Genomic DNA, 18,316 nt, shown 5'->3' on the forward strand with positions numbered 1-18,316 from the left:
TGGGGTTGTCTTGGATGTGACAATCTGATGGGAATCAAATGTAAAGCCATTTTTATATATTTTGGAATTTCTGCACCAAGATTACCCAAACAACAGTACTGACCTGAGTAATAAATACAGTAAGTGCTATTTGTTGGGGTAGTTTTGCTGACATCTGAATCCCCAAATCCCTTCTTAAAGTTTTAACTTAGTACAACTACATTGTGTGTTATTGGAAGAAGGATGCTGACGTCTTTTCTAAGTCATCCATATTACCCTAATTTGAGCATTGACTTGAGTGTTGAATTCAGTAAGTGCTACTTGTTGGGGCAGTTTCAATTGACAAAAGCAACTAAACATGTTGGGAATCATATTCCTTGGGAATCACTCTCAGATCACTTCAAATGGAGACACTGATGATTCTTGTGTTCATAAGTGCTTCTCTTTGGGGTTGTCTTGGATGTGACAATCTGATGGGAATCAAATGTAAAGCCATTTTTATATATTTTGGAATTTCTGCACCAAGATTACCCAAACAACAGTACTGACCTGAGTAATAAATACAGTAAGTGCTACTTGTTGGGGTAGTTTTGCTGACATCCGAATCCCCAAATCCCTTCTTAAAGTTTTAACTTAGTACAACTACATTGTGTGTTATTGGAAGAAGGATGCTGACGTCTTTTCTAAGTCATCCATATTACCCTAATTTGAGCATTGACTTGAGTGTTGAATTCAGTAAGTGCTACTTGTTGGGGCAGTTTCAATTGACAAAAGCAACTAAACATGTTGGGAATCATATTCCTTGGGAATCACTCTCAGATCACTTCAAATGGAGACACTGATGATTCTTGTGTTCATAAGTGCTTCTCTTTGGGGTTGTCTTGGATGTGGCTATCTGCAACGTTTTAAAGCAGGAAAAGTCATTATGGTGCAGATTTTGTCGATTTTATTATCCATACAACACCACTCCCTTTGGTTTCTGATGTAGTAAGTCCATGTTGTTGGGTAAGGGTAGTTGATTTTGCAGAATGTGCCATTTAGAGACACAATTCAGTGTTAATTATGCTTCTTTGTCTTACTTTCAAGTACTGCTGATGGAGCTGCAACTGAAGGCCATCTTGTGGCAAAACATTGCACTAAGAGGGCTTGTTGCAGTCTAAATTTCCAATCATCAATGACAATGGGATGCATACATTAAAGGTGATGGCTGTCTGCTCATGAAGCCGTTGTTAACAACCATCAAGGCAAATGAAACTTGGTGAAAGAGGAGGAGTTTGGTGGAAATTGTTGGATTCAGTATTTAAGTTGGGCAAATTTGGGGAAGAAACACAACTGCTACTGGGACACAACTGAGAAGATGCCAGGAGGAAGCACTGTCTGGGCTATGGAGAAACTCATGAGCAAAGAAGACTACTGGCTTCATTTCTTTGATAGAGGCCAGACTTCAGCATTGGCTGGACTTTTTATTCAGTAAGTCTTACATGTTGTTCTGATTAAACATGATATATTCTACAGCTGGTTACTGATAATGGCTGTCAATGGAATCACAATCAGATAACCTCAAATGGAGACATTGATGATGTTATGTTCATAAGTGCTTCTCTTTGGGGTTGTCTTGGATGTTACAATCTCATGGGAATCAAATGTAAAACCATTTGTATATATTTTGGAATTTCTGCAACAAGATTACCCAAATAAGAGCACTGACCTGAGTAATAAATACAGTAAGTGCTACTTGTTGGGGTAGTTTTGCTGACATCTGAATCCCCAAATCCCTTCTTAAAGTTTTAACTTAGTACAACTACATTGTGTGTTATTGGAAGAAGGATGCTGACGTCTTTTCTAAGTCATCCATATTACCCTAATTTGAGCATTGACTTGAGTGTTGAATTCAGTAAGTGCTACTTGTTGGGGCAGTTTCAATTGACAAAAGCAACTAAACATGTTGGGAATCATATTCCTTGGGAATCACTCTCAGATCACTTCAAATGGAGACACTGATGATTCTTGTGTTCATAAGTGCTTCTCTTTGGGGTTGTCTTGGATGTGGCTATCTGCAACGTTTTAAAGCAGGAAAAGTCATTATGGTGCAGATTTTGTCGATTTTATTATCCATACAACACCACTCCCTTTGGTTTCTGATGTAGTAAGTCCGTGTTGTTGGGTAAGGGTAGTTGATTTTGCAGAATGTGCCATTTAGAGACACAATTCAGTGTTAATTATGCTTCTTTGTCTTACTTTCAAGTACTGCTGATGGAGCTGCAACTGAAGGCCATCTTGTGGCAAAACATTGCACTAAGAGGGCTTGTTGCAGTCTAATTTTCCAATCATCAATGACAATGGGATGCATACATTAAAGGTGATGGCTGTCTGCTCATGCAGCCGTTGTTAACAACCATCAAGGCAAATGAAACTTGGTGAAAGAGGAGGAGTTTGGTGGAAATTGTTGGATTCAGAATTTAAGTTGGGCAAATTTGGGGAAGAAACACAACTGCTACTGGGACACAACTGAGAAGATGCCAGGAGGAAGCACTGTCTGGGCTATGGAGAAACTCATGAGCAAAGAAGACTACTGGCTTCATTTCTTTGATAGAGGCCAGACTTCAGCATTGGCTGGACTTTTTATTCAGTAAGTCTTACATGTTGTTCTGATTAAACATGATATATTCTACAGCTGGTTACTGATAATGGCTGTCAATGGAATCACATTCAGATAACCTCAAATGGAGACATTGATGATGTTATGTTCATAAGTGCTTCTCTTTGGGGTTGTCTTGGATGTTACAATCTCATGGGAATCAAATGTAAAACCATTTGTATATATTTTGGAATTTCTGCAACAAGATTACCCAAATAAGAGCACTGACCTGAGTAATAAATACAGTAAGTGCTACTTGTTGGGGTAGTTTTGCTGACATCTGAATCCCCAAATCCCTTCTTAAAGTTTTAACTTAGTACAACTACATTGTGTGTTATTGGAAGAAGGATGCTGACGTCTTTTCTAAGTCATCCATATTACCCTAATTTGAGCATTGACTTGAGTGTTGAATTCAGTAAGTGCTACTTGTTGGGGCAGTTTCAATTGACAAAAGCAACTAAACATGTTGGGAATCATATTCCTTGGGAATCACTCTCAGATCACTTCAAATGGAGACACTGATGATTCTTGTGTTCATAAGTGCTTCTCTTTGGGGTTGTCTTGGATGTGACAATCTGATGGGAATCAAATGTAAAGCCATTTTTATATATTTTGGAATTTCTGCACCAAGATTACCCAAACAACAGTACTGACCTGAGTAATAAATACAGTAAGTGCTATTTGTTGGGGTAGTTTTGCTGACATCTGAATCCCCAAATCCCTTCTTAAAGTTTTAACTTAGTACAACTACATTGTGTGTTATTGGAAGAAGGATGCTGACGTCTTTTCTAAGTCATCCATATTACCCTAATTTGAGCATTGACTTGAGTGTTGAATTCAGTAAGTGCTACTTGTTGGGGCAGTTTCAATTGACAAAAGCAACTAAACATGTTGGGAATCATATTCCTTGGGAATCACTCTCAGATCACTTCAAATGGAGACACTGATGATTCTTGTGTTCATAAGTGCTTCTCTTTGGGGTTATCTTGGATGTGACAATCTGATGGGAATCAAATGTAAAGCCATTTTTATATATTTTGGAATTTCTGCACCAAGATTACCCAAACAACAGTACTGACCTGAGTAATAAATACAGTAAGTGCTACTTGTTGGGGTAGTTTTGCTGACATCCGAATCCCCAAATCCCTTCTTAAAGTTTTAACTTAGTACAACTACATTGTGTGTTATTGGAAGAAGGATGCTGACGTCTTTTCTAAGTCATCCATATTACCCTAATTTGAGCATTGACTTGAGTGTTGAATTCAGTAAGTGCTACTTGTTGGGGCAGTTTCAATTGACAAAAGCAACTAAACATGTTGGGAATCATATTCCTTGGGAATCACTCTCAGATCACTTCAAATGGAGACACTGATGATTCTTGTGTTCATAAGTGCTTCTCTTTGGGGTTGTCTTGGATGTGGCTATCTGCAACGTTTTAAAGCAGGAAAAGTCATTATGGTGCAGATTTTGTCGATTTTATTATCCATACAACACCACTCCCTTTGGTTTCTGATGTAGTAAGTCCATGTTGTTGGGTAAGGGTAGTTGATTTTGCAGAATGTGCCATTTAGAGACACAATTCAGTGTTAATTATGCTTCTTTGTCTTACTTTCAAGTACTGCTGATGGAGCTGCAACTGAAGGCCATCTTGTGGCAAAACATTGCACTAAGAGGGCTTGTTGCAGTCTAAATTTCCAATCATCAATGACAATGGGATGCATACATTAAAGGTGATGGCTGTCTGCTCATGAAGCCGTTGTTAACAACCATCAAGGCAAATGAAACTTGGTGAAAGAGGAGGAGTTTGGTGGAAATTGTTGGATTCAGTATTTAAGTTGGGCAAATTTGGGGAAGAAACACAACTGCTACTGGGACACAACTGAGAAGATGCCAGGAGGAAGCACTGTCTGGGCTATGGAGAAACTCATGAGCAAAGAAGACTACTGGCTTCATTTCTTTGATAGAGGCCAGACTTCAGCATTGGCTGGACTTTTTATTCAGTAAGTCTTACATGTTGTTCTGATTAAACATGATATATTCTACAGCTGGTTACTGATAATGGCTGTCAATGGAATCACAATCAGATAACCTCAAATGGAGACATTGATGATGTTATGTTCATAAGTGCTTCTCTTTGGGGTTGTCTTGGATGTTACAATCTCATGGGAATCAAATGTAAAACCATTTGTATATATTTTGGAATTTCTGCAACAAGATTACCCAAATAAGAGCACTGACCTGAGTAATAAATACAGTAAGTGCTACTTGTTGGGGTAGTTTTGCTGACATCTGAATCCCCAAATCCCTTCTTAAAGTTTTAACTTAGTACAACTACATTGTGTGTTATTGGAAGAAGGATGCTGACGTCTTTTCTAAGTCATCCATATTACCCTAATTTGAGCATTGACTTGAGTGTTGAATTCAGTAAGTGCTACTTGTTGGGGCAGTTTCAATTGACAAAAGCAACTAAACATGTTGGGAATCATATTCCTTGGGAATCACTCTCAGATCACTTCAAATGGAGACACTGATGATTCTTGTGTTCATAAGTGCTTCTCTTTGGGGTTGTCTTGGATGTGGCTATCTGCAACGTTTTAAAGCAGGAAAAGTCATTATGGTGCAGATTTTGTCGATTTTATTATCCATACAACACCACTCCCTTTGGTTTCTGATGTAGTAAGTCCGTGTTGTTGGGTAAGGGTAGTTGATTTTGCAGAATGTGCCATTTAGAGACACAATTCAGTGTTAATTATGCTTCTTTGTCTTACTTTCAAGTACTGCTGATGGAGCTGCAACTGAAGGCCATCTTGTGGCAAAACATTGCACTAAGAGGGCTTGTTGCAGTCTAATTTTCCAATCATCAATGACAATGGGATGCATACATTAAAGGTGATGGCTGTCTGCTCATGCAGCCGTTGTTAACAACCATCAAGGCAAATGAAACTTGGTGAAAGAGGAGGAGTTTGGTGGAAATTGTTGGATTCAGAATTTAAGTTGGGCAAATTTGGGGAAGAAACACAACTGCTACTGGGACACAACTGAGAAGATGCCAGGAGGAAGCACTGTCTGGGCTATGGAGAAACTCATGAGCAAAGAAGACTACTGGCTTCATTTCTTTGATAGAGGCCAGACTTCAGCATTGGCTGGACTTTTTATTCAGTAAGTCTTACATGTTGTTCTGATTAAACATGATATATTCTACAGCTGGTTACTGATAATGGCTGTCAATGGAATCACATTCAGATAACCTCAAATGGAGACATTGATGATGTTATGTTCATAAGTGCTTCTCTTTGGGGTTGTCTTGGATGTTACAATCTCATGGGAATCAAATGTAAAACCATTTGTATATATTTTGGAATTTCTGCAACAAGATTACCCAAATAAGAGCACTGACCTGAGTAATAAATACAGTAAGTGCTACTTGTTGGGGTAGTTTTGCTGACATCTGAATCCCCAAATCCCTTCTTAAAGTTTTAACTTAGTACAACTACATTGTGTGTTATTGGAAGAAGGATGCTGACGTCTTTTCTAAGTCATCCATATTACCCTAATTTGAGCATTGACTTGAGTGTTGAATTCAGTAAGTGCTACTTGTTGGGGCAGTTTCAATTGACAAAAGCAACTAAACATGTTGGGAATCATATTCCTTGGGAATCACTCTCAGATCACTTCAAATGGAGACACTGATGATTCTTGTGTTCATAAGTGCTTCTCTTTGGGGTTGTCTTGGATGTGACAATCTGATGGGAATCAAATGTAAAGCCATTTTTATATATTTTGGAATTTCTGCACCAAGATTACCCAAACAACAGTACTGACCTGAGTAATAAATACAGTAAGTGCTATTTGTTGGGGTAGTTTTGCTGACATCTGAATCCCCAAATCCCTTCTTAAAGTTTTAACTTAGTACAACTACATTGTGTGTTATTGGAAGAAGGATGCTGACGTCTTTTCTAAGTCATCCATATTACCCTAATTTGAGCATTGACTTGAGTGTTGAATTCAGTAAGTGCTACTTGTTGGGGCAGTTTCAATTGACAAAAGCAACTAAACATGTTGGGAATCATATTCCTTGGGAATCACTCTCAGATCACTTCAAATGGAGACACTGATGATTCTTGTGTTCATAAGTGCTTCTCTTTGGGGTTATCTTGGATGTGACAATCTGATGGGAATCAAATGTAAAGCCATTTTTATATATTTTGGAATTTCTGCACCAAGATTACCCAAACAACAGTACTGACCTGAGTAATAAATACAGTAAGTGCTACTTGTTGGGGTAGTTTTGCTGACATCCGAATCCCCAAATCCCTTCTTAAAGTTTTAACTTAGTACAACTACATTGTGTGTTATTGGAAGAAGGATGCTGACGTCTTTTCTAAGTCATCCATATTACCCTAATTTGAGCATTGACTTGAGTGTTGAATTCAGTAAGTGCTACTTGTTGGGGCAGTTTCAATTGACAAAAGCAACTAAACATGTTGGGAATCATATTCCTTGGGAATCACTCTCAGATCACTTCAAATGGAGACACTGATGATTCTTGTGTTCATAAGTGCTTCTCTTTGGGGTTGTCTTGGATGTGGCTATCTGCAACGTTTTAAAGCAGGAAAAGTCATTATGGTGCAGATTTTGTCGATTTTATTATCCATACAACACCACTCCCTTTGGTTTCTGATGTAGTAAGTCCATGTTGTTGGGTAAGGGTAGTTGATTTTGCAGAATGTGCCATTTAGAGACACAATTCAGTGTTAATTATGCTTCTTTGTCTTACTTTCAAGTACTGCTGATGGAGCTGCAACTGAAGGCCATCTTGTGGCAAAACATTGCACTAAGAGGGCTTGTTGCAGTCTAATTTTCCAATCATCAATGACAATGGGATGCATACATTAAAGGTGATGGCTGTCTGCTCATGAAGCCGTTGTTAACAACCATCAAGGCAAATTAAACTTGGTGAAAGAGGAGGAGTTTGGTGGAAATTGTTGGATTCAGTATTTAAGTTGGGCAAATTTGGGGAAGAAACACAACTGCTACTGGGACACAACTGAGAAGATGCCAGGAGGAAGCACTGTCTGGGCTATGGAGAAACTCATGAGCAAAGAAGACTACTGGCTTCATTTCTTTGATAGAGGCCAGACTTCAGCATTGGCTGGACTTTTTATTCAGTAAGTCTTACATGTTGTTCTGATTAAACATGATATATTCTACAGCTGGTTACTGATAATGGCTGTCAATGGAATCACATTCAGATAACCTCAAATGGAGACATTGATGATGTTATGTTCATAAGTGCTTCTCTTTGGGGTTGTCTTGGATGTTACAATCTCATGGGAATCAAATGTAAAACCATTTTTATATATTTTGGAATTTCTGCAACAAGATTACCCAAATAAGAGCACTGACCTGAGTAATAAATACAGTAAGTGCTACTTGTTGGGGTAGTTTTGCTGACATCTGAATCCCCAAATCCCTTCTTAAAGTTTTAACTTAGTACAACTACATTGTGTGTTATTGGAAGAAGGATGCTGACGTCTTTTCTAAGTCATCCATATTACCCTAATTTGAGCATTGACTTGAGTGTTGAATTCAGTAAGTGCTACTTGTTGGGGCAGTTTCAATTGACAAAAGCAACTAAACATGTTGGGAATCATATTCCTTGGGAATCACTCTCAGATCACTTCAAATGGAGACACTGATGATTCTTGTGTTCATAAGTGCTTCTCTTTGGGGTTGTCTTGGATGTGGCTATCTGCAACGTTTTAAAGCAGGAAAAGTCATTATGGTGCAGATTTTGTCGATTTTATTATCCATACAACACCACTCCCTTTGGTTTCTGATGTAGTAAGTCCGTGTTGTTGGGTAAGGGTAGTTGATTTTGCAGAATGTGCCATTTAGAGACACAATTCAGTGTTAATTATGCTTCTTTGTCTTACTTTCAAGTACTGCTGATGGAGCTGCAACTGAAGGCCATCTTGTGGCAAAACATTGCACTAAGAGGGCTTGTTGCAGTCTAATTTTCCAATCATCAATGACAATGGGATGCATACATTAAAGGTGATGGCTGTCTGCTCATGCAGCCGTTGTTAACAACCATCAAGGCAAATGAAACTTGGTGAAAGAGGAGGAGTTTGGTGGAAATTGTTGGATTCAGTATTTAAGTTGGGCAAATTTGGGGAAGAAACACAACTGCTACTGGGACACAACTGAGAAGATGCCAGGAGGAAGCACTGTCTGGGCTATGGAGAAACTCATGAGCAAAGAAGACTACTGGCTTCATTTCTTTGATAGAGGCCAGACTTCAGCATTGGCTGGACTTTTTATTCAGTAAGTCTTACATGTTGTTCTGATTAAACATGATATATTCTACAGCTGGTTACTGATAATGGCTGTCAATGGAATCACATTCAGATAACCTCAAATGGAGACATTGATGATGTTATGTTCATAAGTGCTTCTCTTTGGGGTTGTCTTGGATGTTACAATCTCATGGGAATCAAATGTAAAACCATTTGTATATATTTTGGAATTTCTGCAACAAGATTACCCAAATAAGAGCACTGACCTGAGTAATAAATACAGTAAGTGCTACTTGTTGGGGTAGTTTTGCTGACATCTGAATCCCCAAATCCCTTCTTAAAGTTTTAACTTAGTACAACTACATTGTGTGTTATTGGAAGAAGGATGCTGACGTCTTTTCTAAGTCATCCATATTACCCTAATTTGAGCATTGACTTGAGTGTTGAATTCAGTAAGTGCTACTTGTTGGGGCAGTTTCAATTGACAAAAGCAACTAAACATGTTGGGAATCATATTCCTTGGGAATCACTCTCAGATCACTTCAAATGGAGACACTGATGATTCTTGTGTTCATAAGTGCTTCTCTTTGGGGTTGTCTTGGATGTGACAATCTGATGGGAATCAAATGTAAAGCCATTTTTATATATTTTGGAATTTCTGCACCAAGATTACCCAAACAACAGTACTGACCTGAGTAATAAATACAGTAAGTGCTATTTGTTGGGGTAGTTTTGCTGACATCTGAATCCCCAAATCCCTTCTTAAAGTTTTAACTTAGTACAACTACATTGTGTGTTATTGGAAGAAGGATGCTGACGTCTTTTCTAAGTCATCCATATTACCCTAATTTGAGCATTGACTTGAGTGTTGAATTCAGTAAGTGCTACTTGTTGGGGCAGTTTCAATTGACAAAAGCAACTAAACATGTTGGGAATCATATTCCTTGGGAATCACTCTCAGATCACTTCAAATGGAGACACTGATGATTCTTGTGTTCATAAGTGCTTCTCTTTGGGGTTGTCTTGGATGTGACAATCTGATGGGAATCAAATGTAAAGCCATTTTTATATATTTTGGAATTTCTGCACCAAGATTACCCAAACAACAGTACTGACCTGAGTAATAAATACAGTAAGTGCTACTTGTTGGGGTAGTTTTGCTGACATCTGAATCCCCAAATCCCTTCTTAAAGTTTTAACTTAGTACAACTACATTGTGTGTTATTGGAAGAAGGATGCTGACGTCTTTTCTAAGTCATCCATATTACCCTAATTTGAGCATTGACTTGAGTGTTGAATTCAGTAAGTGCTACTTGTTGGGGCAGTTTCAATTGACAAAAGCAACTAAACATGTTGGGAATCATATTCCTTGGGAATCACTCTCAGATCACTTCAAATGGAGACACTGATGATTCTTGTGTTCATAAGTGCTTCTCTTTGGGGTTGTCTTGGATGTGACAATCTGATGGGAATCAAATGTAAACCCGTTTCTATATATTTTGGAATTTCTGCACCAAGATTACCCAAACAAGAGCACTGACCTGAGTAATAAATACAGTAAGTGCTACTTGTTGGGGTAGTTTTGCTGACATCTGAATCCCCAAATCCCTTCTTAAAGTTTTAACTTAGTACAACTACATTGTGTGTTATTGGAAGAAGGATGCTGACGTCTTTTCTAAGTCATCCATATTACCCTAATTTGAGCATTGACTTGAGTGTTGAATTCAGTAAGTGCTACTTGTTGGGGCAGTTTCAATTGACAAAAGCAACTAAACATGTTGGGAATCATATTCCTTGGGAATCACAATCAGATAACCTCAAATGGAGACATTGATGATGTTATGTTCATAAGTGCTTCTCTTTGGGGTTGTCTTGGATGTGACAATCTGATGGGAATCAAATGTAAAGCCATTTTTATATATTTTGGAATTTCTGCACCAAGATTACCCAAACAACAGTACTGACCTGAGTAATAAATACAGTAAGTGCTACTTGTTGGGGTAGTTTTGCTGACATCTGAATCCCCAAATCCCTTCTTAAAGTTTTAACTTAGTACAACTACATTGTGTGTTATTGGAAGAAGGATGCTGACGTCTTTTCTAAGTCATCCATATTACCCTAATTTGAGCATTGACTTGAGTGTTGAATTCAGTAAGTGCTACTTGTTGGGGCAGTTTCAATTGACAAAAGCAACTAAACATGTTGGGAATCATATTCCTTGGGAATCACTCTCAGATCACTTCAAATGGAGACACTGATGATTCTTGTGTTCATAAGTGCTTCTCTTTGGGGTTGTCTTGGATGTGGCTATCTGCAACGTTTTAAAGCAGGAAAAGTCATTATGGTGCAGATTTTGTCGATTTTATTATCCATACAACACCACTCCCTTTGGTTTCTGATGTAGTAAGTCCATGTTGTTGGGTAAGGGTAGTTGATTTTGCAGAATGTGCCATTTAGAGACACAATTCAGTGTTAATTATGCTTCTTTGTCTTACTTTCAAGTACTGCTGATGGAGCTGCAACTGAAGGCCATCTTGTGGCAAAACATAGCACTAAGAGGGCTTGTTGCAGTCTAAATTTCCAATCATCAATGACAATGGGATGCATACATTAAAGGTGATGGCTGTCTGCTCATGAAGCCGTTGTTAACAACCATCAAGGCAAATGAAACTTGGTGAAAGAGGAGGAGTTTGGTGGAAATTGTTGGATTCAGTATTTAAATTGGGCAAATTTGGGGAAGAAACACAACTGCTACTGGGACACAACTGAGAAGATGCCAGGAGGAAGCACTGTCTGGGCTATGGAGAAACTCATGAGCAAAGAAGACTACTGGCTTCATTTCTTTGATAGAGGCCAGACTTCAGCATTGGCTGGACTTTTTATTCAGTAAGTCTTACATGTTGTTCTGATTAAACATGATATATTCTACAGCTGGTTACTGATAATGGCTGTCAATGGAATCACAATCAGATAACCTCAAATGGAGACATTGATGATGTTATGTTCATAAGTGCTTCTCTTTGGGGTTGTCTTGGATGTTACAATCTCATGGGAATCAAATGTAAAACCATTTGTATATATTTTGGAATTTCTGCAACAAGATTACCCAAATAAGAGCACTGACCTGAGTAATAAATACAGTAAGTGCTACTTGTTGGGGTAGTTTTGCTGACATCTGAATCCCCAAATCCCTTCTTAAAGTTTTAACTTAGTACAACTACATTGTGTGTTATTGGAAGAAGGATGCTGACGTCTTTTCTAAGTCATCCATATTACCCTAATTTGAGCATTGACTTGAGTGTTGAATTCAGTAAGTGCTACTTGTTGGGGCAGTTTCAATTGACAAAAGCAACTAAACATGTTGGGAATCATATTCCTTGGGAATCACTCTCAGATCACTTCAAATGGAGACACTGATGATTCTTGTGTTCATAAGTGCTTCTCTTTGGGGTTGTCTTGGATGTGACAATCTGATGGGAATCAAATGTAAAGCCATTTTTATATATTTTGGAATTTCTGCACCAAGATTACCCAAACAACAGTACTGACCTGAGTAATAAATACAGTAAGTGCTATTTGTTGGGGTAGTTTTGCTGACATCTGAATCCCCAAATCCCTTCTTAAAGTTTTAACTTAGTACAACTACATTGTGTGTTATTGGAAGAAGGATGCTGACGTCTTTTCTAAGTCATCCATATTACCCTAATTTGAGCATTGACTTGAGTGTTGAATTCAGTAAGTGCTACTTGTTGGGGCAGTTTCAATTGACAAAAGCAACTAAACATGTTGGGAATCATATTCCTTGGGAATCACTCTCAGATCACTTCAAATGGAGACACTGATGATTCTTGTGTTCATAAGTGCTTCTCTTTGGGGTTGTCTTGGATGTGACAATCTGATGGGAATCAAATGTAAAGCCATTTTTATATATTTTGGAATTTCTGCACCAAGATTACCCAAACAACAGTACTGACCTGAGTAATAAATACAGTAAGTGCTACTTGTTGGGGTAGTTTTGCTGACATCTGAATCCCCAAATCCCTTCTTAAAGTTTTAACTTAGTACAACTACATTGTGTGTTATTGGAAGAAGGATGCTGACGTCTTTTCTAAGTCATCCATATTACCCTAATTTGAGCATTGACTTGAGTGTTGAATTCAGTAAGTGCTACTTGTTGGGGCAGTTTCAATTGACAAAAGCAACTAAACATGTTGGGAATCATATTCCTTGGGAATCACTCTCAGATAACCTCAAATGGAGACATTGATGATGTTATGTTCATAAGTGCTTCTCTTTGGGGTTGTCTTGGATGTTACAATCTCATGGGAATCAAATGTAAAACCATTTGTATATATTTTGGAATTTCTGCAACAAGATTACCCAAATAAGAGCACTGACCTGAGTAATAAATACAGTAAGTGCTACTTGTTGGGGTAGTTTTGCTGACATCTGAATCCCCAAATCCCTTCTTAAAGTTTTAACTTAGTACAACTACATTGTGTGTTATTGGAAGAAGGATGCTGACGTCTTTTCTAAGTCATCCATATTACCCTAATTTGAGCATTGACTTGAGTGTTGAATTCAGTAAGTGCTACTTGTTGGGGCAGTTTCAATTGACAAAAGCAACTAAACATGTTGGGAATCATATTCCTTGGGAATCACTCTCAGATCACTTCAAATGGAGACACTGATGATTCTTGTGTTCATAAGTGCTTCTCTTTGGGGTTGTCTTGGATGTGGCTATCTGCAACGTTTTAAAGCAGGAAAAGTCATTATGGTGCAGATTTTGTCGATTTTATTATCCATACAACACCACTCCCTTTGGTTTCTGATGTAGTAAGTCCGTGTTGTTGGGTAAGGGTAGTTGATTTTGCAGAATGTGCCATTTAGAGACACAATTCAGTGTTAATTATGCTTCTTTGTCTTACTTTCAAGTACTGCTGATGGAGCTGCAACTGAAGGCCATCTTGTGGCAAAACATTGCACTAAGAGGGCTTGTTGCAGTCTAATTTTCCAATCATCAATGACAATGGGATGCATACATTAAAGGTGATGGCTGTCTGCTCATGCAGCCGTTGTTAACAACCATCAAGGCAAATGAAACTTGGTGAAAGAGGAGGAGTTTGGTGGAAATTGTTGGATTCAGAATTTAAGTTGGGCAAATTTGGGGAAGAAACACAACTGCTACTGGGACACAACTGAGAAGATGCCAGGAGGAAGCACTGTCTGGGCTATGGAGAAACTCATGAGCAAAGAAGACTACTGGCTTCATTTCTTTGATAGAGGCCAGACTTCAGCATTGGCTGGACTTTTTATTCAGTAAGTCTTACATGTTGTTCTGATTAAACATGATATATTCTACAGCTGGTTACTGATAATGGCTGTCAATGGAATCACATTCAGATAACCTCAAATGGAGACATTGATGATGTTATGTTCATAAGTGCTTCTCTTTGGGGTTGTCTTGGATGTTACAATCTCATGGGAATCAAATGTAAAACCATTTGTATATATTTTGGAATTTCTGCAACAAGATTACCCAAATAAGAGCACTGACCTGAGTAATAAATACAGTAAGTGCTACTTGTTGGGGTAGTTTTGCTGACATCTGAATCCCCAAATCCCTTCTTAAAGTTTTAACTTAGTACAACTACATTGTGTGTTATTGGAAGAAGGATGCTGACGTCTTTTCTAAGTCATCCATATTACCCTAATTTGAGCATTGACTTGAGTGTTGAATTCAGTAAGTGCTACTTGTTGGGGCAGTTTCAATTGACAAAAGCAACTAAACATGTTGGGAATCATATTCCTTGGGAATCACTCTCAGATCACTTCAAATGGAGACACTGATGATTCTTGTGTTCATAAGTGCTTCTCTTTGGGGTTGTCTTGGATGTGACAATCTGATGGGAATCAAATGTAAAGCCATTTTTATATATTTTGGAATTTCTGCACCAAGATTACCCAAACAACAGTACTGACCTGAGTAATAAATACAGTAAGTGCTATTTGTTGGGGTAGTTTTGCTGACATCTGAATCCCCAAATCCCTTCTTAAAGTTTTAACTTAGTACAACTACATTGTGTGTTATTGGAAGAAGGATGCTGACGTCTTTTCTAAGTCATCCATATTACCCTAATTTGAGCATTGACTTGAGTGTTGAATTCAGTAAGTGCTACTTGTTGGGGCAGTTTCAATTGACAAAAGCAACTAAACATGTTGGGAATCATATTCCTTGGGAATCACTCTCAGATCACTTCAAATGGAGACACTGATGATTCTTGTGTTCATAAGTGCTTCTCTTTGGGGTTGTCTTGGATGTGACAATCTGATGGGAATCAAATGTAAAGCCATTTTTATATATTTTGGAATTTCTGCACCAAGATTACCCAAACAACAGTACTGACCTGAGTAATAAATACAGTAAGTGCTACTTGTTGGGGTAGTTTTGCTGACATCTGAATCCCCAAATCCCTTCTTAAAGTTTTAACTTAGTACAACTACATTGTGTGTTATTGGAAGAAGGATGCTGACGTCTTTTCTAAGTCATCCATATTACCCTAATTTGAGCATTGACTTGAGTGTTGAATTCAGTAAGTGCTACTTGTTGGGGCAGTTTCAATTGACAAAAGCAACTAAACATGTTGGGAATCATATTCCTTGGGAATCACTCTCAGATCACTTCAAATGGAGACACTGATGATTCTTGTGTTCATAAGTGCTTCTCTTTGGGGTTGTCTTGGATGTGGCTATCTGCAACGTTTTAAAGCAGGAAAAGTCATTATGGTGCAGATTTTGTCGATTTTATTATCCATACAACACCACTCCCTTTGGTTTCTGATGTAGTAAGTCCATGTTGTTGGGTAAGGGTAGTTGATTTTGCAGAATGTGCCATTTAGAGACACAATTCAGTGTTAATTATGCTTCTTTGTCTTACTTTCAAGTACTGCTGATGGAGCTGCAACTGAAGGCCATCTTGTGGCAAAACATTGCACTAAGAGGGCTTGTTGCAGTCTAATTTTCCAATCATCAATGACAATGGGATGCATACATTAAAGGTGATGGCTGTCTGCTCATGCAGCCGTTGTTAACAACCATCAAGGCAAATGAAACTTGGTGAAAGAGGAGGAGTTTGGTGGAAATTGTTGGATTCAGTATTTAAGTTGGGCAAATTTGGGGAAGAAACACAACTGCTACTGGGACACAACTGAGAAGATGCCAGGAGGAAGCACTGTCTGGGCTATGGAGAAACTCATGAGCAAAGAAGACTACTGGCTTCATTTCTTTGATAGAGGCCAGACTTCAGCATTGGCTGGACTTTTTATTCAGTAAGTCTTACATGTTGTTCTGATTAAACATGATATATTCTACAGCTGGTTACTGATAATGGCTGTCAATGGAATCACATTCAGATAACCTCAAATGGAGACATTGATGATGTTATGTTCATAAGTGCTTCTCTTTGGGGTTGTCTTGGATGTTACAATCTCATGGGAATCAAATGTAAAACCATTTGTATATATTTTGGAATTTCTGCAACAAGATTACCCAAATAAGAGCACTGACCTGAGTAATAAATACAGTAAGTGCTACTTGTTGGGGTAGTTTTGCTGACATCTGAATCCCCAAATCCCTTCTTAAAGTTTTAACTTAGTACAACTACATTGTGTGTTATTGGAAGAAGGATGCTGACGTCTTTTCTAAGTCATCCATATTACCCTAATTTGAGCATTGACTTGAGTGTTGAATTCAGTAAGTGCTACTTGTTGGGGCAGTTTCAATTGACAAAAGCAACTAAACATGTTGGGAATCATATTCCTTGGGAATCACTCTCAGATCACTTCAAATGGAGACACTGATGATTCTTGTGTTCATAAGTGCTTCTCTTTGGGGTTGTCTTGGATGTGACAATCTGATGGGAATCAAATGTAAAGCCATTTTTATATATTTTGGAATTTCTGCACCAAGATTACCCAAACAACAGTACTGACCTGAGTAATAAATACAGTAAGTGCTATTTGTTGGGGTAGTTTTGCTGACATCTGAATCCCCAAATCCCTTCTTAAAGTTTTAACTTAGTACAACTACATTGTGTGTTATTGGAAGAAGGATGCTGACGTCTTTTCTAAGTCATCCATATTACCCTAATTTGAGCATTGACTTGAGTGTTGAATTCAGTAAGTGCTACTTGTTGGGGCAGTTTCAATTGACAAAAGCAACTAAACATGTTGGGAATCATATTCCTTGGGAATCACTCTCAGATCACTTCAAATGGAGACACTGATGATTCTTGTGTTCATAAGTGCTTCTCTTTGGGGTTGTCTTGGATGTGACAATCTGATGGGAATCAAATGTAAAGCCATTTTTATATATTTTGGAATTTCTGCACCAAGATTACCCAAACAACAGTACTGACCTGAGTAATAAATACAGTAAGTGCTACTTGTTGGGGTAGTTTTGCTGACATCTGAATCCCCAAATCCCTTCTTAAAGTTTTAACTTAGTACAACTACATTGTGTGTTATTGGAAGAAGGATGCTGACGTCTTTTCTAAGTCATCCATATTACCCTAATTTGAGCATTGACTTGAGTGTTGAATTCAGTAAGTGCTACTTGTTGGGGCAGTTTCAATTGACAAAAGCAACTAAACATGTTGGGAATCATATTCCTTGGGAATCACTCTCAGATCACTTCAAATGGAGACACTGATGATTCTTGTGTTCATAAGTGCTTCTCTTTGGGGTTGTCTTGGATGTGACAATCTGATGGGAATCAAATGTAAACCCGTTTCTATATATTTTGGAATTTCTGCACCAAGATTACCCAAACAAGAGCACTGACCTGAGTAATAAATACAGTAAGTGCTACTTGTTGGGGTAGTTTTGCTGACATCTGAATCCCCAAATCCCTTCTTAAAGTTTTAACTTAGTACAACTACATTGTGTGTTATTGGAAGAAGGATGCTGACGTCTTTTCTAAGTCATCCATATTACCCTAATTTGAGCATTGACTTGAGTGTTGAATTCAGTAAGTGCTACTTGTTGGGGCAGTTTCAATTGACAAAAGCAACTAAACATGTTGGGAATCATATTCCTTGGGAATCACAATCAGATAACCTCAAATGGAGACATTGATGATGTTATGTTCATAAGTGCTTCTCTTTGGGGTTGTCTTGGATGTGACAATCTGATGGGAATCAAATGTAAAGCCATTTTTATATATTTTGGAATTTCTGCACCAAGATTACCCAAACAACAGTACTGACCTGAGTAATAAATACAGTAAGTGCTACTTGTTGGGGTAGTTTTGCTGACATCTGAATCCCCAAATCCCTTCTTAAAGTTTTAACTTAGTACAACTACATTGTGTGTTATTGGAAGAAGGATGCTGACGTCTTTTC

Source organism: Eutrigla gurnardus, assembly GCF_963514095.1.
Source record: "Eutrigla gurnardus genome assembly, chromosome: 17".
Taxonomy (NCBI): Eukaryota; Metazoa; Chordata; class Actinopteri; order Perciformes; family Triglidae; genus Eutrigla; species Eutrigla gurnardus.